Source organism: Schistocerca cancellata, chromosome 11 (genome assembly GCF_023864275.1).
Source record: "Schistocerca cancellata isolate TAMUIC-IGC-003103 chromosome 11, iqSchCanc2.1, whole genome shotgun sequence".
NCBI lineage: Eukaryota > Metazoa > Arthropoda > Insecta > Orthoptera > Acrididae > Schistocerca > Schistocerca cancellata.
In genome coordinates this window covers 46,346,991-46,371,807 of record NC_064636.1, presented here as the reverse complement: position 1 = coordinate 46,371,807, position 24,817 = coordinate 46,346,991, and the positions used below count along the sequence as shown (strand labels likewise).

The window sequence follows — 24,817 nt, the reverse complement described above, 5'->3', positions numbered from 1 at the left end:
GTTCGCATTGACGGTGCTTTGAACAGTGGACGTTTCAGTTCAGATGTGTTACGACCCGTGGCTCTACCCTTCATTCGATCCATGTGAAACCCTACATTTCAGCAGGATAATGCACGACCGCATGTTGTAGGTCGTGTACGGGCCTTTCTGGATACAGAAAATGTTCGACTGTTGCATCGGCCAACACATTCTCCAGATCTCTCACCAACTGAAAACGTCTGGTCAATGGTGGCCGAGCAACTGGCTCGTCACAATACGCCAGTCACTATCTTGATGAACTGTGGTATCGTGTTGAAGCTGCGCAGGCAGCTGTACCTCTACACGCCATCCGAGCTCTGTTTGACTCAATGCTCAGGCATATCAAAGCCGTTATTACGGGCAGAGGTGGTTGTTCTGGGTATTGATTTCTCAGGATCTATGCACCCAAATTGCGTGAAAATGTAATCATATGTCAGTTCTAGTATAATATATGTGTCCAATGAATACCCGTTTATCATCTGCATTTCGTCTTGGTGTAGCAATTTTAATGGCCAGTAGTGTACATACGTCCCCTAGGAAGTTGACCTCACCACCTGTCGGACACTCATTCTGTGTTGCCCTCCTAATGCACACGGTGAATCGTTAGCAGCTACTATTTTTCCTGCTATAATTATTGAAACAGAACTTTCAGATGAGTCATACTAAAGACCGAACTTTGTCATCTACCCCTTACCCCTCAATGGATTCTTCGTCAGTCCTACAGGTATGAGGATAGTGGAGTATCAGTTTGGCAGCGTTCGGTCAAGTGGTTTATACCACAGTGTAACATGTACCATTTCCATGAGATCAAGTGGTTTATGGTGTAACACAGGGCTTCACAACATACGTGCTCGCGGAGCAAGCTGTGAGCAGCAAGGCGCGAGCACGGAGCAGCGCGAGCACGCTACCCCCACTACCGGACCAGAGCGGAGAGTGGGGAGAGTCACGTGGGGCACACAACAGCTGCCGCCAGTCAATGTAAGTCCGCGGCCACCTGCAGGGATATCACTCACGAATTATTACTGCCACAAATGAAACAAATAAAGGAGAATGTACATGTGCCACATAATTTTATTAGCTCAGTGTATGCCTCTACATTCGCATTAATTTGTGAACTGTTACACAACAAAAGGTGTCACTGAAGTGTGGGATTCTCGGTTATCTTGTACTTTTTGCCCTTTACAATTGCGTCTATGTTCGGAGTAATTGTTCTTGTGCATTCTAGGCGCAGCGTGCAGTTTAAATTTCGATCAGGCAATGCGTTTCTCAGGCGCGTCTTGTTACATTTCGTTGCAGAGAACAGTTGTTCACAAACATACGTGGAACCGAACATTGATATTATTGTAGCCGCCAGTTTGTGCAAACGAGGAAATCTATCCTGAGGGAAGTGTCTGTAGAATTCCAAAATGTTTTTCTTGTTCTGACATTTGTCTCTGAATTCTCTGTCACACTGCAGGTCAATAATTTCTAGTTGCAGCTCAGGACGAATCTCTTCAATATTCGCTGAATATGGGGAGGAGAACAGATCAAAATCACTGTCTAGTGCTGTCAGATCTTGAAAGCGGTGATCAACTAAACTATGTGAATAACGTTCACAGTCTTTGTGAACATCTTGCATGGATGATAATTTAGGAAAATGAGCTAGGTTCCCTGTTTACAGCTGACTCACCCAGAGTGTCAATTTCATTTTAAAAGCTCGTATTCGATCTATGAAATGAGTAATTAGCAGATCTTTACCTTGTAGTAAAATGTTCAAAGCATTCAGATGGCTAGTTAAATCTGCTAAGAACGAGAGATCAGATTCAAACGCGCGCGCGCATTTCCCCTCCCTCCCCTCCCTCCCTACTCCGCGACCTAGCAGCTGCTCGCGAGCACGTGCCTGAGCAGACGCGAGTACTCGCGCTCAAAACCGGCCAGTTGTTAAGCCCTGGTGTAACACATTCCACTTCCGTGCAAATACGTGTGCCTTGTTCACCCGTCTGACAACTGCGCAAAGGCGGGAACCTGCAGCAGACGTAGCCGCCAAGGGACATGGCATGCAACGATAAGCTGTGACGTCACGCGCGTCGCATACCGCACGGCATGCCGGGAAGTCCGACTAGCGTGACGTCACGTGACAGCGTGCGCAGGCACCGTTGGCCCATTTACGGTAAGGACATTATAATGGCTGCCCGCACACAGCGTCTGACGAAACCATTCCCCAGTAAAACGAAGGGAAGCCAGGAGATATTTAACTATCACGTCGAAAAAAAAGGTTCCATTACCAATTCTTTTTTCTTCGCTGGTGCATGTCTGCAATAATGTTGCACGTTGAAGTCCCTGTGCTACAGTATTTATCCCCATCTACATCTACACTACCACGCAATCCACTTCGACACTATTTCTCTACCGTTCCACTCTCTAACAGTGCAGGGGACAAAACGAACACCTGAGTCTTTCCGTGCGAGCTCTGATTTCTCTCAATTTGTTATGATGATCATTTCTCTCTACCGTATACGGGCCGCCATGAATAAAATATTTTCAAATTAGGAGGAGGAAGTTGGAGATTCACATTTCGCGAAACGATGCGGCCAATGTAAAACGCCACCCCGACTTACATATCGTATTGTGACTCTCTCGCCCCTGTTTTGCGATAGAGCTAAACGAGCTGTCCTTCTTTGAACTTTTTAACACTTACTTCACTGATGAGGAGGTATTGAATAGAATAGGGGAGAAGAGGAGTTTGTGGCACAACTTGACAAGAAGAAAAATTCGGAGTAGATACTAAAATCCACGGAGAAGAAATAAAGACTTTGAGGTTCGCCGATGACATTGTAATTCTGTCAGAGACAGCAAAGAACTTGGAAGAGCAGTTGAACGGAATGGACAGTGTCTTGAAAGGAGGATATAAGATGAACATCAACAAAAGCAAAACGAGGATCATGGAATGTAGTCGAATTAAATCGGATGATGCAGCAACAACATCACAGCACAGGCCTACACTGATGTTTTAAGCACCTTCTTGCTTCCCACTGTTGAAGAGCAATTCCGGTATGGCGATGGCATCTTTCAACATGATCGAGCACCTGTTCATAATGCACTGCCTGTGGCCGGGTGGTTACAGGACAATAACGTCCCTGTAATGGACTGGCCTGCACAGAGTCCTGACCTGAATCCTACAGAACACCTTTGGGATGTTTTGGAACGCCAACTTCGTGTCAGGCCTCACCGACCGACATCGATACGTCTCCTCTGTGCAGCACTCCGTGAAGAATGGGCTGCCGTTCCCCAAGAAACCTTCCACCACCTCACTGAACGTATTCCTGCGGGAGTGGGAAGTGTTATCAAGGCTAAGGGTCGGCCAACACCGTATTGAATTCCAGCGTGAAGGGCGCCACGAACTTGTAAGTCAAAATGGTTCAAATGGCTCTGAGCACTACGGGACTCAACTCTTGAGGTTATTAGTCCCCTAGAACTTAGAACTAGTTGAACTTAACTAACCTAAGGACATCACACACATCCATGCCCGAGGCAGGATTCGAACCTGCGACCGTAGCGGTCTCGCGGTTCCAGACTGCAGCGCCTAGAACCGCACGCCCACTTCGGCCGCCACTTTGTAAGTCATTTTCAGCCCGGTGTCCGGATACTTTTGATCACACAGTGTATGTGAATACTGACTGCGAAAGTTATTGCAAATTGAGTTAGTAGTAAAGAAGTGATATATTATAATGTCTTGCTCATGCATTCCTTTTACTGCATGAACAGCTGAAAAGGAGCGTCCGATAAACATTTTGTTGTGGTTGGCAGGAAAGCCAACACCGTGTTACTAGAGGAAGCCGAAAGGCACGCGTTTTAGCTCACGCAGGCTGGCGTGAGGTCTGGAACAGGACAAGGAAATTAGAATTTAGAAAAAACGGACGTAGCTGGTGGAATACTTAACTTTAATCCATGAATGGTGAAAGTCGCTCTTGACGGTACATGATTCACAATATCAATAGTAACTGGTAATGACGCATTGCTAGGTCGTAGCAAATGACGTAGCTGAAGGCTATGCTAACTATCGTCTCGGCAAATGAGAGCGTATTTTGTCAGTGAATCATCGCTAGCAAAGTCGGCTGTACAACTGGGGCGAGTGCTAGGAAGTCTCTATAGACCTGCCGTGTGGCGGCGCTCGGTCTGCAATCACTGATAGTGGCGACACGCGGGTCCGACGTATACTAACGGACCGCGGCCGATTTAAAGGCTACCACCTAGCAAGTGTGGTGTCTGGCGGTGAAACCACATATTTCTTGTTTTCTGGGGGTATTGAAGGAGAAAAAAAATGTTGAAAGGTTTGAAATTAGGTGTAAAGTTCCTGTTGCGAAATGCTCTCATTGACTCGTTGTCAAATACTTAATGAATGGACTCTGGCGAGTCATATGTCCCAGACCACTGTTCTTTTTCAGCCCCGCACCCATTCCTTTAATAGTTAGGTGATTCTTACGTCCAAGCGGTTTTCGGCTGTCAGTAAGGTATATGTGTACTAAGTTTTATGTGGAGATGTGGAACACACGCACACAGATTTATCCACCCATTGGTCGTGCGGTAGCGTTCTCGCTTCCCACGCCCGGGTTCCCGGGTTCGATTCCCGGCGGGGTCAGGGATTTTCTCTGCCTCGTGATGACTGGGTGTTGTGTGATGTCCTTAGGTTAGTTAGGTTTAAGTAGTTCTAAGTTCTAGGGGACTGATGACCATAGATGTTAAGTCCCATAGTGCTGAGAGCCATTGTTGTTGTTATTGTGGTCTTCAGTCCTGAGACTGGTTTGATGCAGCTCTCCATGCTACTCTATCCTGTGCAAGCTTCTTCATCTCCCAGTACCTACTGCAGCCTACATCCTTCTGAATCTGCTTAGTGTATTCATCTCTTGGTCTCCACCTACGATTTTTACCCTCCATGCTGCCCTCCAATACTAAATTGGTGATCCCTTGATGCCTCAGAACATGTCCTACCAACCGATCCCTTCTTCTGGTCAAGTTGTGCCACAAACTTCTCTTCTCCCCAATCCTGTTCAATACTTCCTCATTAGTTATGTGATCTACCCATCTAATCTTCAGCATTCTTCAGTAGCACCACATTTCGAAAGCTTCTATTCTCTTCTTGTCCAAACTATTTACCGTCCATGTTTCACTTCCATACATGGCTACACTCCATACAAATACTTTCAGAAATGACTTCCTGACACGTAAATCTATACTCGATGTTAACAAATTTCTCTTCTTCAGAAACGCTTTCCTTGCCATTGCCAGTCTACATTTTATATCCTCTCTACTTCGACCATCATCAGTTATTTTGCTTCCCAAATAGCAAAACTCCTTTACTACTTTAAGTGTCTCATTTCCTAATCTGATACTCTCAACGTCACCCGACTTGATTTGACTACATTCCATTATTCTCGTTTTGTTTTTGTTGATGTTCATCTTATATCCTCCCTTCAAGACACCATCCATTCCGTTCAACTGCTCTTCCAAGTCCTTTGCTGTCTCTGACAGAATTACAATGTCATCGGCGAACCTCAAAGTTTTTATTTCTTCTCCATGGATATTAATACCTACCCCGAATTTTTCTTTTGTTTCCTTTACTGCTTGCTCAATATACAGATTGAATAACATCGGGGATAGGCTACAACCCTGTCTTACTCCCTTCCCAACCACTGCTTCCCTTTCGTGTCCCTCGACTCTTATAACTGCCATCTGGTTTCTGTACAAATTGTAAATACCCTTTCGCTCCCTGTATTTTACCCCTGCCACCTTTAGAATTTGAAAGAGAGTATTCCAGTGAACATTGTCAAAAGCTTTCTCTGAGTCTACAAATGCTAGAAACGTAGGTTTGCCTTTCCTTAATTTTTCTTCTAAGATAAGTCGTAAGGTCAGTATTGCCCCACGTCTTCCAGTATTTCTACGGAATCCAAACTGATCTTCCCCGAGGTCGGCTTCTACTAGTTTTTCCATTATCCACCCATTTTTATAATGTGTATGGTTTTGGTCTCTAGCCGACCGGCTATTTAGCTAATTACATTGTTGCTAACATACGCGAATTACATTTAATTTGTTGCTGTAATAGAGGTGTTTTCAGTACACCTCACTCTTTCTTAATCACGTATCATCAATACAAACAACACAAATGTATAAGCTTTCTTACTCTGGTGCTCAGGATGTTAATATTTGGCAATCATTTTTCATTGGATTGAGGGGTTCATGTTCGGAATTAAACAACTAATCAGGCAAAAGAATATCACTGTACCCAAATAACCAACAGTGAAACGGGTGTAGACGGCTTGTTCTTCTGCTAGCAGTTGCTGGAGTGAACCTGTGGACTCGATCAATTTTTCTCATTTCTGTTGCTCAGTGCCCTCACAACTTGGAATTTAGAGATGTGTGTCCATCTTCCGATGTGGATGTAGGTTTTTGTTTGTCGAGTAAGGTTTATGCCAGTTCCGGGTACGGGAATTCACCACTGGACACAGCCTTAAAATGGACCGGGGCAGCCTAACAAATCACTTATCCCGGTTTCCTCTAAACAAGACAGCCAAAGCAGGCTGGGTGCAGGAGATGCAAAGGGATCTGTAGTTAAAGTTAAAAGCAATGACTAACCAGAATGTGTACTAAGTTACGCTAGACACACTAGTTCACTGACTGATTTCTTAGCTACTTGGTTGTAAAAGTTACTGTGATGCCAAATATTACCAGGTCAGCAGAAGTTGTTGTCACAAAGGCAATACACCAACTTGAAGAGACGAGACATATGCACGTCATTCGTTTTCCATATTTATGGAACAGCATTTATAATGGCTACAAGTAGTAGGTATCTTTGTTAAGATTATACAGCAGCAGTAGTTTCCACATTTATGGAACAGCATTTATAATGGCTACAAGTAGTAGGTATCTTTGTTAAGATTATACAGCAGCAGTAGTTTCCACATTTATGGAACAGCATTTATAATGGCTACAAGTAGTAGGTATCTTTGTTAAGATTATACAGCAGCAGCAGCTGTCAAAATAGCTTTCATAAAGGAACAATATCCTCATTTAAGTAATACACAGCTAAAAATTTCAATTCGGCAATTTACATGTCGTATTCGTAGCATTTAAAAGCCATTCAATAAAAGTTTCTTATTTAATTTTTAAGTTTTACTGTCAATGTGCACTGCAAGTTCTGTACGAAAATTTTTTTAAGGAAGAAATGACTGCTATAAGATAAGGCAGGCAACATTTCCCCTCGTGATTTCTTAATTTCATTTCTAAAACCTATTTATGTGTAATGTACTTTAGTGTGACATCACCATTTTTTCATTGTGCTGTCTAGCATCTCGAAATTACATACCACTGATGTAGTAACGTTAGTATCCAGTCACAACATCCTGAAATAACGTTTCATATCATATGATATACAGTTATCGAATGAACAGCATCCCAGACTACATGTCACCTGGTCTCTAGACGGCATCATAAATCTGAAATTTTTTTTACGTAATATGACCAACCGTTGAATGTTACATGTATCTCATGTTTCCCCTATACATTTATTTTTAAAAGCTTCCAAACTTCATTGATAAAAACCACTTTTAAAACATGCGGCAGTCCAAATACGATTAGCTAATTTTCTTTGTCGCTAACTAGTGTCAAAGATTTTCAGACCAATACAGACAGCAGCTAACTTACACTAACCAACAAAATAATTAAACATTTCATGTATCAGGGAAGTTTACAGTGTGACTATCAAATAGCTGTAGGTGACACTGTCACTTACGTGGTAACTACAGTCGGGAACCGCGCGACTGCTACGGTCGCAGGTTCGATTCCTTCCTCGGGCATGGATGTGTGTGATGTCCTTGGGTTAGTTAGGTGTAAGTAGTTGTAAGTTCTAGGGGACTGATGACCTCAGAAGTTAAGTCCCATAGTGCTCAGAGCCATTTGAACCATTTTGAACTTACGTGATAACGAAGAGTCTAAGGCTAGCAGTATGACACCACTGGCATTATGGTTTTGACTATTATTTGTCACAGGAATTCATACACTACATAAATAAAATGTTTTATTATTGTGTTAGTTAGTAAAAGGTAGCTGCTGTCCATTTTGATCCAGAAATCTTTTAACACTAGATAGCAACAAGGAAAGTTGTTGTTGTTGTTGTGGTCTTCAGTCCTGACACTGGTTTGATGCAGCTCTCCATGCTACTCTATCCTGTGCAAGCTTCTTCATCTCCCAGTACCTACTGCAGCCTACATCCTTCTGAATCTGCTTAGTGTATTCATCTCTTGCTCTCCCTCTACGATTTTTACCCTCCACGCTGCCCTCCAATACTACATTGGTGATCCCTCGACGTCTCAGAACATGTCCTACCAACCGATCCCTTCTTCCAGTCAAGTTGTGCCACAAGCTCCTCTTCTCCCCAATTCTATTCAATACCTCCTCAATAGTTACGTCATGTACCCACCTAATCTTCAACATTCTTCTGTAGCGCCACATTTCGAAAGCTTCTATTCTCTTCTTGTCCAAACTATTTACCGTCCATGTTTCACTTCCATACATGGCTACACTCCATACAAATACTTTCAGAAATGACTTCCTAACACTTAAATCTATACTCGATGTTAACAAATTTTTCTTCTTCAGAAACGCTTTCCTTCCCATTGCCAGTCTACATTTTATATCCTCTCTACATCCACCATCATCAGTTATTTTGCTCCCCAAATAGCAAAACTCCTTTACTACTTTAATTGTCTCATTTCCTAATCTAATTCCCTCAGCATCATCCAACTTAATTCGACTACATTCCATTATCCTAGTTTTGCTTTTGTTGATCTTCATCTTATATCCTCCTTTCAAGACACTGTCCATTCCGTTCAACTGCTCTTCCAAGTCCTTTGCTGTCTCTGACAGAACTACAATGTCGCCGAACCTCAAAGTTTTTATTTGTTCTCCATGGATTTTAATACCTATTCCGAACTTTTCTTTTGTTTCCTTTATTGCTTGCTCAATATACAGATTGAATAACATCGGGGATAGGCCACAACCCCGTCCCACTCCATTCCCAACCACTGCTTCCCTTTCATACCCCTCGACTCTTATAACTGCCATCTGGTTTCTGCACAAATTGTAAATAGCCTTTCGCTCCCTGTATTTTACCCCTGCCACCTTCAGAATTTGGAAGAGAGTATTCCAGTCAACATTGTCAAAAGCTTTCTCTAAGTCTACAAATGCTAGAAACGTAGGTTTGCCTTTCCTTAATCTTTCTTCTAAGATATGTCGTAAGGTCAGTATTGCCTCACGTGTTCCAACATTTCTACGGAATCCAAACTGATCTTCCCCGAGGTTGGCTTCTATCAGTTTTTCCATTCGTCTGTAAAGAATTCGCGTTAGTATTTTGCAGCTGTGACTTATTAAACAGATAGGTCGGTAATTTTCGCATCTGTCAACACCTGCTTTCTTTGGGATTGGAATAATTATATTCTTATTGAAGTATGAGGGTATTTCGCCTGTCTCATACATCTTGCTCACCAGATGGTAGAGTTCTGTCAGGACTGTCTCTCCCAAAGCCGACAGTAGTTCCAATGGAATGTTGTCTACTCCCGGGGCCTTGTTTCGACTCAGGTCTTTCAGTGCTCTGTCAAACTCTTCACGCAGTATCGTATCTCCCAAATCATCTTCATCTACATCCTCTTCCATTTCCATAATATTGTCTTCAAGTACATCGCCCTTGTATAGACCCTCTATATACTCCTTTCACCTTTCTGCTTTCCCTTCTTTGCTTAGAACTGGGTTTCCATCTGAGCTCTTGATATTCATGTAAGTGGTTCTCCTTTCTCCAAAGGTCTCTTTAATTTTCCTGTACGCAGTATCGAAAGTTAACTAATCATATTTGGACTATCTCATGCTTTAAAAATGGTTTTTTGTCCATGAGGTTTGGAAGTTTTGAGAATAAATATGTAGCTAAATTAGAAAACATTATATTACACGTACACATAAAATCCAGTATGAGGCGACACATACGAGGTGTGACAATACAGTAATGAGACTGATGTGAAAAAAAAAATGTTGCTTACTGTTTTAGTAAAGTTTAGTGTTGTCTCCTTCAAAGTAGTTTCCTTCTGACTGCACACACTTTTTCCAGCGTTTCTACCATTGATGGTAACATTTCTGGGAACTCGTCTGCTGTAATATCCTCCAAGAGCCTCGTCACAGCTTTTTGGACATCTTGTGTTGTTTGAAAATGGCGTCCCTTGACCGTCGTTTTGTCTCTTGGAAATAGAAAAAAAGTCGCACGGAGCGATATCTGGCGAATAAGGTGGTTGTAGCAGTACTGAAATTTGTTTTGAGGATAAAAATTGCTGTACTGACAGAGCAGTATGGGATGGCGCATTGTCGTGATGCAGAATCCAGTTATCAGTAATGTTGGCACGGACACGAAGAACTCCTTTACGAAGTCTTTCTAAAATTTCTTCGTAGTAATATTGGTTAACTGTTTGTCCAGGAGGCACCCACTCTTTATGAACAATTCCCTTGGAATCAGAGAAGCACACAAGCATGCATTTCACTTTTGACTTTGACATGCGAGCTCTTTTTGGCCTGGGTGATCCCTTTCAGCACCATTGCGAACTTTGGCGTTTTGTCTCTGGATCGTACTGGAAAAACCAAGTTTCATCACCAGTGATAACACGGCTCAACAATTCTGGATTGATTTCTGTCTGCTCTAACAGATCGGCTGCCACATTTTTCCGTGTTTCTCGCTGTTCTGCTGTGAGATTTTTGGGGACCATTTTTGCACAAATCTTTCTCATACAAAGATCTTCAGTTACTATTAGATGAACCATTTGTTGATTGATGTTCAGTTCTTCTGAAATCATTTTCACGGATAATCTTCCATCAGATCATACGAGTTCACGCACCCTGGTAAGGTTGACATCCGTCGGTGATGTTGATGACCGCCCATTTCCGTGCAAGAGACACGAACACGTGTCAACTTATTACAGCACAACTCACAACAGAGTTGCATCGATGTGCAGCTTGGACCAGAAGCAGCTTATAGATCAAGGTCAAAGATATTGTGCCTACACAAGCCTGCAGGCTTGCCACATCTTGCAAGGAAAATCAGTCTCATTACTTTATTGTCGCACCTCGTGAATAATAAGTAATCGCAAAAAATTGTCAAAAATTTAACATGATGTTCTCAAGGCATTTACTTAGCAGTGTCATCTTCCTGTTTTGATACATCTTTCTCTGTTATAGAGAAACAACCCAAAAAACATTGTGTTTGGACACCAAAATTGAGGAGGGTATTCTAGTACATCTATGCACACCAAACAAGTATAATTTTTTCACGATACGTATCTGAGATCCCAATGTCAAACAACCTTGAAAACTTTCTACTTATTTTTATCCATTTCCGAGATACTGAGGTTCAAAAATCAACCTACTTGCACATGTAAAACAGACATGTAAAAGCCGGAGTAAGGCGTAAACATAGTTTATAAAGTGATGTAGCATGGTGAAATATACTGTTAAGTTTCTCTGATACCATCAGAAGTGTTCTGGGAGCCCCTGTAGTACTGAACTTCATGAAAGGTTTTTGTGTACATAAATTCTCATTTGAGGTGTACAGTTAGTTTTGCATTATTTCAGTTTCACTCAAAAGTTGGGTAACAAATGCCTCATTCTACCTTTAATAACAACCTTAAAAATTTTAAGAAAAATTTCGGCAGGCAAGCACATTCTCACTCTTTTATGTTGAGGGAGAAGGAGACAGTGACAGGGGAAAGAGACGAAAAAGTAATAAATACTGGAAGATAATAACAGAGGTTGTGGTATAGAAAGAGTGAAGGAGAGAATTGCAGTGTGAAAGAAAGACAGGGACACGATGGCAGTGGAACATACGAGGTGCATTCAAGTTCTAAGGCCTCCGATTTCTTTTCTCTGGACTGGAAAGAGATAGAAACATGCGCATTGTTTTAAAATGAGGCCGCATTCATTGTCAATACGTCCCAGAGATGGCAGCATCGTACGGCAGATGGAATTTTACCGACAGCGGAGAGAATGAGAACTGTTTTAAATACTTAAAATGGCGACGTTTTCCTTACTTGAACAGCATGCAATCATTCGTTTTCTGAATTTGCGTGGTGTGAAACCAATTGAAATTCATCGACAGTTGAAGGAGACATGTGATGGAGTTATGGATGTGTCGAAAGTGCGTTCATGGGTGCGACAGTTTAATGAAGGCAGAACATCGTGTGACAAAAAACCGAAACAACCTCGGGCTCGCAAAAGCCGGTCTGACGACACGATCGAGAAAGTGGAGACAATTGTTTTGGGGGATCGCCGAATGACTGTTGAACAGATCGCCTCCAGGGTTGGCATTTCTGTGGGTTCTGTGCACACGATCCTGCATGACGACCTGAAAATGCGAAAAGTGTCATCCAGGTGGGTGCCACGAATGCTGACGAGCAACCACACGGCTGCCCATGTCGCACGTTGCCGAGCAATGTAGACGCACAGCGACACCATGAATGGGACTTTCTTTTCGTCGGTTGTGACAATGGATGAGACGTGGATGCCATTTTTCAATCCAGAAACAAAGCGCCAGTCAGCTCAATGGAAGCACACAGATTCACCTCCACCAAAAAAATTTCGGGTAACCGCCAGTGCTGAAAAAATGATGGTGTCCATGTTCTGGGACAGCGAGGGCGTAATCCTTACCCACTGCGTTCCAAAGGGCACTACGGTAACAGGTGCATCCTACGAAAATGTTTTGAAGAACAAATTCCTTCCTGCACTGCAACAAAAACGTCCGGGAAGGGTTGCGCGTGTGCTGTTTCACCGAGACAACGCATCCGCACATCGAGCTAACGTTTCGCAACAGTTTCTTCATGATAACAACACTGAAGTGATTCCTCATGCTCCCTACTCACGTGACCTGGCTCCTAGTGAATTTTGGCTTTTTCCAACAATGAAAGACACTCTCCGTGGCCGCACATTCACCAGCCGTGCTGCTATTGCCTCAGCGATTTTCCAGTGGTCAAAACAGACTCCTAAAGCAGCCTTCGCCGCTGCCATGGAATCATGGCGTCAGCGTTGTGAAAAATGTGTACGTTTGCAGGGCGAATACGTCGAGAAGTAACCCCAGTTTCATCGATTTCGGGTGAGTAGTTAATTAGAAAAAAAATCGGAGGCCTTAGAACTTGAATGCACCTCGTAGTTGACAGTGAAAGAACAGTGGTAGGAAAAGAGTGAAGCAGACAGTGGGAGAGGAATAAAGAGATGGAGAATGTGGAAGTAGGAGAGAGCCAGTAATAATGAGAGACAGAGTACATGACAATGAGAATGAGGAAGAGAGAGGTAGTGACATTGAGAAGGAAGAGCAGCAGTGAGAAGGAATGAAGGAGACAGTAGCAGCAAGAGAAAGCAAGAGGGAGACAGTGAGAGTGAAAGGAGAGAGTAGTAGTATGACCGAAAAAAATGGGACAGTGGCTGTGACACAAAGATATAATGACAATGAGATGGGACGAATGATTGAGTGAGAATGGGCAAGTGGGGTGGATGTGTATGAGCGACTGACTGTGGTGGAATAGTAGTTGTGAGCGAGTTACAGTTAAGGGAGCTTGTCGGAGTGACAGGTGGGTTTCAAGAGCACGAAATATGTTCACATGCCAAAATTTTTGGGGAAAGTTTTAAAAAATGCTGAGGAAGGAAGATCGAGGCAGTTGTTACCCAAATTTTCAGTCAATCATGAGCATATTAGCTTTTTTATGCTCCGATAGGAGCATTTTTCCGCTGATATAAAGAGTGTAACGGGGTTCTCCAGGATTAAGCGAACTCCCCCCCCCCCCCTTGCGGAAGCCAACGATCGCGCTGTGTTTGATCAACACCGACTCAAAGGAAGGCCTCGGCGCTTGTCGGTGACGTCACGTCAGCTAGGCACGGCGAACGCCAGGTCTTTTGCTGGCAGAAACGCCTGGGCGTGCTTATCACCATAAATCTCTCATTTTTGGACAGAATGTTTGGTATTGTTTTGGATTCTGCAATTTTATTTAGATGAAAGATTTTCTTACTATAGTAGAGCTACAAATGAAGATCATAGTTCTGTATTACTGAATCCTGTCGAAACAAACGTAGATCAATATGAGAAGATGCTTTGCCCCATTGCAAGCTTCGGAAATTATACCTTCAAGTAACTATATTCACTTGATCCATTTTGCTATCGGAACTTACCCCAACCCCCTTACAATTAACTCGTTTCTTTTGTTTTTTTATTTATTTTCGTTTGACATCGTCACTGGAAATGTGAACTAATTTACATGTGTAAATGTCCAACTGTTGCCAGTCATTAGATTACAGTCGTTTTCAACAAAACGAATTCTAAACAGGAAACAAAATAGCTTCATACATCGAAAATACTGCTGAGCTTAAACTTTTTAAAACATACACATTAGGAAAGATAAATATTCCTCTCTTGCAACTGAAAGGAGACACTTTATAAGACAAAATAATTTTATTTGATAAAACAAGTATCTCTCTTTTTGCCTCTTCTTCTGTCCCTCACACCCTCCCCCAACGTGTACAATCGCAAGATATTTCATTAACATTCAGTGCTCCTCACCCCATAGTCAACCAAGAGCACCAACGTGTTCACAGTTTCTTGTAAAAGCAACCCAGTACAAAAGTAACTTCCTCAGATTTACAAATAAGGTAAGGAAGCACGAATTCTGTTGCTGCTGGACCATGAAGTTGTTTTTGTATGTCAATCCTTAAAACAGGTGGAAATTTAACTTCAGGACTACATTATCTGTTAAGAAGTGTAATGAAAAAGACGGTGGTGTTGAAACCCAGCTCGCGCTATTCGTCCACGAGACTCAAGGGCCATAGACACGGGTTCCCAGGTAGATGCCGTGTTTCTTGACTTCCGCAAGGCGTTCGATACAGTTCCCCACAGTCGTTTAATGAACAAAGTGAGAGCATATGGACTATCAGACCAATTGTGTGATTGGATTAAAGAGTTCCTAGATAACAGGACGCAGCATGTCATTCTCAATGGAGAGAAGTCTTCCGAAGTAAGAGTGATTTGAGGTGTGCCGCAGGGGAGTGTCATAGGACCGTTGCTATTCACAATATACATAAATGACCTTGTGGATGACATCGGAAATTCACTGAGGCTTTTTGCAGATGATGCTGTGGTGTATCGTGAGGTTGTAACAATGGAAAATTGTACTGAAATGCAGGAGGATCTGCAGCGAATTGACGCATGGTGCAGGGAATGGCAATTAAATCTCAATGTAGACAAGTGTAATGTGCTGCGAATACATAGAAAGATAGATCCCTTATCATTTAGCTACAAAATAGCAGGTCAGCAACTGGAAGCAGTTAATTCCATAAATTATCTGGGAGTACGCATTAGGAGTGAATTAAAATGGAATGATCATATAAAGTTGATCGTCGGTAAAGCAGATGCCAGACTGAGATTCGTTGGAAGAATCCTAAGGAAATGCAATCCGAAAACAATGGAAGTAGGTTACAGTACGCTTGTTCGCCCACTGCTCGAATACTGCTCAGCAGTGTGGGATCCGTACCAGATAGGGTTGACTGAAGAGATAGAGAAGATCCAACGGCGAGCAGCGCGCTTCGTTACAGGATCATTTAGTAATCGCGAAAGCGTTACGGAGATGATAGATAAACTCCTGTGGAAGACTCTGCAGGAGAGACGCTCAGTAGCTCGGTACGGGCTTTTGTTAAAGTTTCGAGAACATACCTTCACCGAGGAGTCAAGCAGAATATTGCTCCCTCCTACGTATATCTCGCGAAGAGACCGTGAGGATAAAATCAGAGAGATTAGAGCCCACACAGAGGCATACCGACAATCCTTCTTTCCACAAACAATACAAGACTGGAATAGAAGGGAGAACCGATAGAGGTACTGAAGGTATCCTCCGCCACACACCGTGAGGTGGCTTGCGGAGTATGGATGTAGGTGTAGAATTGCACAATTAATTGATTGCAGAAATCTCTCAGATCAATGTGTGTTGGTCAACTACCGCCAACAGTTTCACATTTTCCTGTGTCAGAGAGGGAGACACCATCATTATGAGTATGCCTGCGACAGACCTGGCGTTCGCCGTGCCTGACGTGACGTCACGAACAAGCGCCGCGGCCTTCCTTTGAGTCGGTGTTGTTTCGATCCGGCTCTCACGCCGCGGAAAGCTTTATTTATTAACAAGATACGCAGCTGCGACGGCAAGCTAAGATAAGGAGCGGACGCCACGATAACTACTTTAAGTCGGTTTACGAAGGGTCGCGTTCTGCGCGCTGTTTGCGTGGGGAATGCGCGTCGTCTGCTGTGCGCGCAGAGTTGCTGCTGGTGTGCAGTGGAGGCTAGGGGGGGGGGGTTGAAGGAGGTAGGGGGACCCCCCGCCGGCCGCTATCGATTGTCGGCAGTGCGGCGAGGCGCAGCGCTGCAGCGCCGTGTGTAGGTCACACGGCGGGCCGGCGACGCTGCTGCCGCCTGGCGGCCGCCGGAAACGGCCGAAGGCGCCGCTCGGCTGCCTTCGCGCCGGTCCAATGGCGCACGCCTCTAGTGACGGACCGCACGGGAACAGCTGCAGACACAACGTGTGGGGTCGGCCGCGAGGTCAAGACGCGCTGCGGGTGTAATATGCCGGAGCAGTGAGAGCGCGAATCCGCCGCGCGCAGGGGGGGAAGGAGAAGCAGCAGGGAGCGAGCGCCGACCGGTACAACTTTTCAAATCGCTGCCAGTGTTCCGAGCGACAGTTGAGCAACGCGCCGCGCGCCACTGAAACTCCGTCCAGAGAAAAAAAAAAATAATAATAATAACAATCTGTATGTGGCCGATTAAACAACACGGCGTCCGGGCATTTCTAAATTTGTCACAACAAACCTGTCGCCAGCGCCGCGCGCAGTCTACGTCGTCGTCTTCGCCGCTGTCGTCGTGCCAGAACCGTTACTAACAAAAAAAAGTTCTACAATTTTTTTTTTTACTCTCTCTTTCCGCTTCGGCCTCTGACGCCAGTCCGTCGCAACCAGTGAACTGCTCCGTCTGTGTGTGCGCGTGTGGTTATCTTTTTTGCGTGTGGCCTCGACGTGTCATTGTTGTGGTGGAAGGCATTGTTGCGAGCGGTGGCTGACTGCCAAGGGTGTTGCCAACTTTGTAAATCTCTCTTACGCTTTCAGAAATCTTCCCAACCTCGCCAGCAATTGGTAGCACTCCAAGTGATTGCCTAAAATTGTTTCAGTTCCCGCTGTAGTCACATTCATACAACGAAAATTTTGGTTCCGACCCCCTTTTACCGTCGTTCCGTAACATACGGACTAAAGCTTCGTAATATTCGAGAGTGTTGCTAGTAAATGTGAGAATCAGATCGTTTAGATCAAACTAAAGGAGTCCTAAAAAAAAAAAAAAAGGTAAACATATCGGCAAATCGCGTTAAATCAGTATTTCCGTTGTGTAAGAATGATTGCTTCTCAGTACCCAAAGGAGTGGCGACCTTAGGATTGCGTGTAAATGTTTGGACCACTAACTGAAACGAACGCATAAAAATTATTCCTTAACAGACGGCACAACTTATTTGTCGTACCTTTAAGGATCTAAATGTCAATGCTTCCAAATAGAAGGTGTTCAGATGTCTTTGCTCTCCACTTTTCTGGGAGGAAACTGAGCACTTTTGTATTATTGGGGCCTTAACTATTCTAATCACTACAACAAGACCATATTTTGTCAGTTGAAGCGTAAATCATCTCGCTTTCTTCCGATACTCTTTATAATTTCTGAATGAGCCCTGCTAATAGTAGTCAACAAGATGACTACAAATATAGCGCACAATCGTTATAGCTGAACAGCAGCTTTAGAAACTGTCCCAAATTTACGGAGAAAAGTACTGAATCGTCAATAGATTTAAATAGTTCAGGCTTTCAATTGATTCACTACATATTTCGTCGTCCTAGATATTACGTTCATTATAGGTGTCCAAGCTAGCCTGTGTAGTAAAGTGAGTTTGCATTTAATCTATCTTATTGTATTTCGGTTCATCAAGTTTTCTGGCCATAAATTACACATTAATTAACTCACTGTCTGTTTAGATACTGTTGACAATAAACGAATCCAAATTTTATTGTAATCCGATTGAGGGCAACTAAATTTGTTGGATTTCAGCAGCATTTCAATAGCTCCATATTTGCCTCATTGTTAGAGACAACTCGCTTACGTTAATTATAAGAAAGATCAAAACCCAGTGTGAAATTACAAGGTAGCATCTAAGTCTCCTAGCGCAATTGTAGACTACAACGGTATTAACCACGTCATATCCAGGAAAAGTGCTTATAGAGATTTAAAGTCTCCCAATATCTGCCCCCACCCCCAAACAAAAATCACTAAGTAATGCCGCAAATTTATAACGTATTTCGCAAAGTATTTTTGTAGAAGATAATTCGAAAAGTACATCATTTTTACATTTGCTCACGCATATTTTAGACGTAAGAAATTTTATATCGAGAGCACGAAGCTATATTTCCAGGCCAGGCTTACGAAGAGAGATTCACTTTGTAAAGTAAAAAATTTTTGTACAGTTAAATAAACAAACGTACTATCGCTCAAATATTAACGTTATGGCTTTCCCGTTCGTTGCTACAGTTCCGAACACAAGCGGGACGTTTTAATGCGGTGATATTCTTGTATTATACGGTACCATAGCAATAGCGAATGTCTGCCTTCACAGACGCCGTGTAGCTTTTAATTGTTAGCTCCTACACACACGTACTGTGGCCGAGCAGATTCGTTGATACCTCGCTGTCAAGGGCGAGCTCGGCGCTACCACAAAGTCTTTCACCTTTGCCTTTCAACGCGTTTTGTAAGTCGTTTGGAGTGTGACCAATATTGGTGTGGGGGATAACCAGGGGACCATGTCGTCCATTGTTCTTTGTAGCCTTGGCAACAGCAACGCCAACAACAATGACACCAACAACAACAATGAGGACGAGGACGCCTTCCCTGTGCCCACAATTTACCGGTGAGTATCACAGATTGGTTAAAACGTTTTAGCACGAAGCACTCTTTGATTTGCAACTAATCACTAGATTGCAGTGGATAAGGATTTTTATGGGTGTGAAGAGTCACGGGATGCCAACGGCCTTGCCGCAGTGGTAACACCGGTTGCCGTCAGACCACCGAAGTTAAGCGCTGTCGGGCTGGGCTAGCACTTGGATGGGTGACCATCCAGTCTGCCGAGCGCTGTTGGCAAGCGGGGTGGACTCAGCCCTTGTGAGGCAAACTGAGGAGCTACTCGACTGAGAAGTAGTGGCTCCGGTCTCGGAAACTGACATATGGCCGGGAGAGCGGTGTGCTGACCACGTGCCCCTCCATATCCCCATCCAGTGACGCCTGTGGGCTTAGGATGACACGGCGGCCGGTCGATACCCTTGGGCCTTCATAGCCTGTTCAGGAGGAGTTTTTTTAAAAGTCATGGGATAACCCCTAATTTTGGCCAGCCATGTGACCGAGCAGTTCCAGCGCTTCAGTCTGGAACCACGTGGCTGCTGTGGCTGCAGGTTCGAATCCTGCCTCAGGCATGGATGTGTGTGGTGTCTATATGTTAGTTAGCTTTTAGGGGCTGCGCAGGATTAGCCGAGCAGACTAAGGCGCTGCAGTCATGGACTGTGTGGCTGGTCCTGGCGGAGGTTCTACATCTACGTCTACATCCATACTCCGCAAGCCACCTCACGGTGTGTAGCGGAGGGTACCTTGAGTACCTCTATCGGTTCTCCCTTCTGTTCCAGTCTCGTATTGTTCGTGGAAAGAAGGATTGTCGGTATGCCTCTGTGTGGGCTCTAATCTCTCTGATTTTATCCTCATGGTCTCTTCGCGAGATATACGTAGGAGGGAGCAATATACTGCTTAACTCCTCAGTGAAGGTATGTTCTCGAAACTTTGACAAAAGCCCGTACCGAGCTACTGAGCGTCTCTCCTGCAGAGTCTTCCACTGGAGTTTATCTATCATCTCCGTAACGCTTTCGCGATTACTAAATGATCCTGTAACGAAGCGTGCTGCTCTCCGTTGGATCTTCTCTATATCGTCTATCAACCCTATCTGGTACGGATCGCACACTGCTGAGCAGTATTCAAGCAGTGGGCGAACAAGCGTACTGTAACCTACTTCCTTTGTTTTCGGATTGCATTTCCTTAGGATTCTTCCAATCAACCTCAGTCTGGCATCTGCTTTGCCGACGATCAACTTTATATGATCATTCCATTTTAAATCACTCCTAATGTGTACTCCCAGATAATTTATGGAATTAACTCAAATGGTTCAAATGGCTCTGAGCAATATGGGACTTAACTTCTGAGGTCATCAGTCCCCTAGAACTTAGAACTACTTAAACCTAACCAACCTAAGTACATCACACACATCCATGCCCGAGACAGGATTCGAACCTGCGACCGTAGCGGTCGCCCAGTTCCAGACTGTAGCGCCTAGAACCGCTCGACCACCACGGCCGGCTATGGAATTAACTGCTTCCAGTTGCTGACCTGGTATATTGTAGCTAAATGATAAGGCATCTTTCTTTCTATGTACTCGCAGCACATTACACTTCTCTACATTGAGATTCAATTGCCATGATCCATGAGGTCTGGTATTTTCGGCACACTCTTGTCACTGTCGATCTTGCAATATAGATTTCCCTCACGATTTACAAAGTGGAATGTCCGATCCATCTAGGTCCAACCTCCACTTCATGTTGTAAGTGTGTTAATTCCTCTGGGGTGTTGGCGGGTGGGGGTGGGGGTGGGGGGAGAAACCATAATCACATCAGAAACCTCTTCACGTGAATCACCTCAGTACAAATGACAGCTCCTCAATGCACATTGTGTACGTGATGCTACCTTGATTTGTGTTTATTTGTAAATTGCTATCCATGACTTTTGTCATCTCATTGTAGAGCTGTTATCGGTGCGTCGTAGTATGGTTCACTACACCAAGTACCTCCAGGGTTTCTGGAGGTGGCTGTGAGTAAATTACGAGACATTTGGAAAACAGATACATATTAATGGATAGATCTCCACGTTTTTGACTCACATTGCAAGTGTTCAGTATAGGCTCTGTTTATGAGGTGGCAAACGCAAGTACGTGCATACAATTTATTAAATTTGTTGACACAAATTGTCTTAGGAAGTCTGTCTGTTGGGTTGTCTATCCACAGGCGTGAATTAATTCATTGTGGGAATATGGAGTGGATGATTTGTCTACACCTTCTGATACACCTGTGCCCTAGTGCTATGCCCCGCAACTATGTCAGTCTTACTTATTAAAAATCGAAACTGGGCGAGTTGCTCTATTTCCTGAACGGTAAGAGATGACCTGACCCTTCCATGTACCGTTATGGACAAGAGGTGACTTTCGTACGCCTCTTGGAATTCAGCAAAGCCTTTTGCACTGTCGACTTTAACATTTTACTTGGCAAACTAGGCAGCCAAAGGTTTCGCAAGTGCTGTGTAATGGTTTTGCTCACCAGCTGTGCGTCATATCTGGCACCATGAAGTCACAATGGTGGAGGGTAGTATCCGGCGTCCCCCAGGGTTCGGTATTAGGCCCTATACTGTTTTCATTACACGTCAATGACGTGTCACCAGTTTTGTCCTGCTGCTCGTAAGCACCTGTCAAATTTTAATGTATAAACAACTAAAGAAATGTATCGACTTTTGAATGTAACAATGGAATTACATTACAGTCCAATCAAATTTATTGTTTTTATGTGCTATAGGAGCAAATCTGTAATATTAGGTTGATCCATAAGTTTGTAGTGTTTGTGTTTTGCGTGTTGATATTCCGGTTGCTATGAGCTTATTTATCGATTGTCGTTTCTTAATTGTAGTTCAATGTTGCTATCTGAATTTACATATGGCCATATTGTCATTGGAGATAGTGAGTAGAGCTGTGGATGCTAGAAATGGAGTGCCAAATGGAGAAATGTGAACATTTCCAACATATCCTTTGTTGGAGTTCAGTTTCAATAGAGGTGAAAGCAGCAGAGACAGCCAGAAACATTTGTGCCATGTATGGGGAGGAGGATCGTTTCAACATTAATGGCAACCCCCTTGAGAAAGAGCTTTGCGGTTTGATGAAGATCGTTTAAGAGCATCAATCCACAATTATCCACTTCAGTGTACTTGAGAACAACTGTGGTTCAAATGGCTCTGAGCACTATGGGCCTTGACAACATCTGAGGTCATCAGTTCCCTAGAACTTAGAACTACTTAAACCTAATTAACCTAAGGACATCACACATACATCCATGCCCGAGGCAGGATTCGAACCTGCGACCGTAGCTGTCACATGGTTCCAGACTGAAGCGCCTAGAACTGTTCGGCCACACAAGCACGTAGCAAATGTGATGAACTATGGTCATTCCATCATCATGCATATTTCGCATGCAATGGGGAATGTTCATAAAACAGGTGTGTGGATACCTCATGCTGTGTGTCAAAATCACAAAACTCAGCAGGTGGCCATATGAGGGGCTTATTTCAATAGTAGTACAAGTCAATCACCTCCACGTTTCTGCCTACAATGCTGCTGAAATCACAAGGTGCATTCCAGTTCTAAGGCCTCCGATTTTTTTTCTCCGGACTGGAATGAGATAGAAACATGCGCATTGTTTTAAAATGAGGCCGCATTCATTGTCAATACGTCCCAAAGATGGCAGCACTGTACAGCAGATGGAATTTTACCGCCAGTGGCGAGAATGAGAACTGTTTTAAATACTTAAAATGGCGACGTTTTCCTTACTTGAACAGTGTGTAATCATGCGTTTTCTGAATTTTCGTGGTGTGAAACGAACTGAAATTCATCGACAGTTGAAGGAGACATGTGGTGATGGAGTTATGCATGTGTCGAAAGTGCGTTCGTGGGTGCGACAGTTTAATGAAGGCAGAACATCGTGTGACAACAAACCGAAACAACCTCGGGTTCCCACAAGCCAGTCTGACGACATGATCGAGAAGGTGGTGAAAATTGTTTTGGGGGATCGCCTCCAGAGTTGGCATTTCTGTGGGTTCTGTGCACACAATCCTGCATGACGACCTGAAAATGCGAAAAGTGTCATCCAGGTGGGTGCCACGAATGCTGACGGGTGACCACATGGCTGCCCGTGTGGCATGTTGGCAAGCAATGTTGACGCCCAATGACAGCACGAATGGGACTTTCTTTTCGTCCGTTGTGACAATGGATGAGACATGGATGCCATTTTTCAATCCAGAAACAAAGCACCAGTCAGCTCAATGGAAGCACACAGATTCACCGCCACCAAAAAAATTTCGGGTAACCGCCAGTGCTGAAAAAATGATGGTGTCCATGTTCTGGGGCAGCGAGGGCGTAATCCTTACCCATTGCGTTCTAAAGGGCACTACGGTAACAGGTGCATCCTACGAAAATGTTTTGAAGAACAAATTCCTTCCTGCACTGCAACAAAAACGTCCGGGAAGGGCTGCGCGTGTGCTGTTTCACCGAGACAACGCACCCGCACATCGAGCTAACGTTACGCAACAGTTTCTTCGTGATAACAACTCTGAAGTGATTCCTCATGCTCCCTACTCACCTGACCTGGCTCCTAGTGACTTTTGGCTTTTTCCAACAATGAAATACACTCTCCGTGGCCGCACATTCACCAGCCGTGCTGCTATTGCCTCAGCGATTTTCCAGTGGTCAAAACAGACTCCTAAAGAAGCCTTCGCCGCTGCCATGGAATCATGGCGTCAGCGTCGTGAAAAATGTGTACGTCTGCAGGGCGATTACGTCGAGATGTAACGCCAGTTTCATCGATTTCGGGTGAGTAGTTAATTTGAAAAAAAATCGGAGGCCTTAGAATTTGAATGCACCTTGTAATGATCCAAAGTAACAGAAATGTTCATTTCTAGCAAGAAGGCATATGCTTGAATATTTCTGGTATCTCAACTGCAGATTTTTCCGCTCTCATTTGACTATAGGACTCTGTATCTCACAATGAGCGAAAATGTACTTGTACCACTATTGAAATAAGCCCTTCATATGTGTATCTCTCATTGCTGGTCATCAATTGGCTCTTGAACAACACTAGCGATTCCTATTCTGTATCGTTACTGGTGATGAGAGATAGTGTCTTTATGCTAACATAAAGAAAAAAGGGACAGGCCCCCAACTACCTATGCAAAGACCTGCAGACATCTATATAAGATAATGTTATGCATCTGGTCGAACAGCAATGGTGATGTGTACTACGAATTGCTTCCCCGAGGTGTAACCATCACTGCTGACATTTAAACAACGACGAGGAAGACTGAATAGAGTGATGCTACTTCAAGATAGCACCCGCCCCCATTCCATAGGAGTTATGTTGGGAAGAAATTCCGCACCCACCCTATTCACTTGCTCTTGCATACTCAGATTTTCACGTTTTCCGGTCTGTATCAAGCAGCCTTCAACGAACTTCCTTCCAGGATGACAATGCGCAATGATCAAGGCTCGATTAGTTCTTCCACTCACATCCACGTGATTTCTACAGACACAGGATCCCAAAGCTAGCCCAGTGTTGGCAGAGTGATGTAAATAGGGAAAGTAAAGTTGGGTTTAACGTCCCATCCCCAACGAGGTCATCAGAGATGTAGCACAAGCTCGTATTGTGTCAAGGATGGGAAGGAAACCAGCCTTATCCTTTCAAAGGAACCATCCCAGCGATTTAGGGAAATTGCATAAAACCAAATCTGGATGGCCAGACGTGGGTTTGAAATGTCGTCCTCGCGAATGCAAGTCCAGTG

General features: G+C 43.9%; 1 protein-coding gene and 1 pseudogene across 1 annotated transcript in view; both read left to right on the top strand.

Moving 5' to 3' along the window:
* The window catches only part of LOC126108168 (voltage-gated potassium channel subunit beta-2-like), a 666,110-nt gene that overhangs the window by 287,524 nt on the left and 353,769 nt on the right, over positions 1-24,817 (top strand). The window lies entirely within an intron of this gene.
* On the top strand, positions 19,153-19,270 carry LOC126109026 (5S ribosomal RNA; annotated as a pseudogene).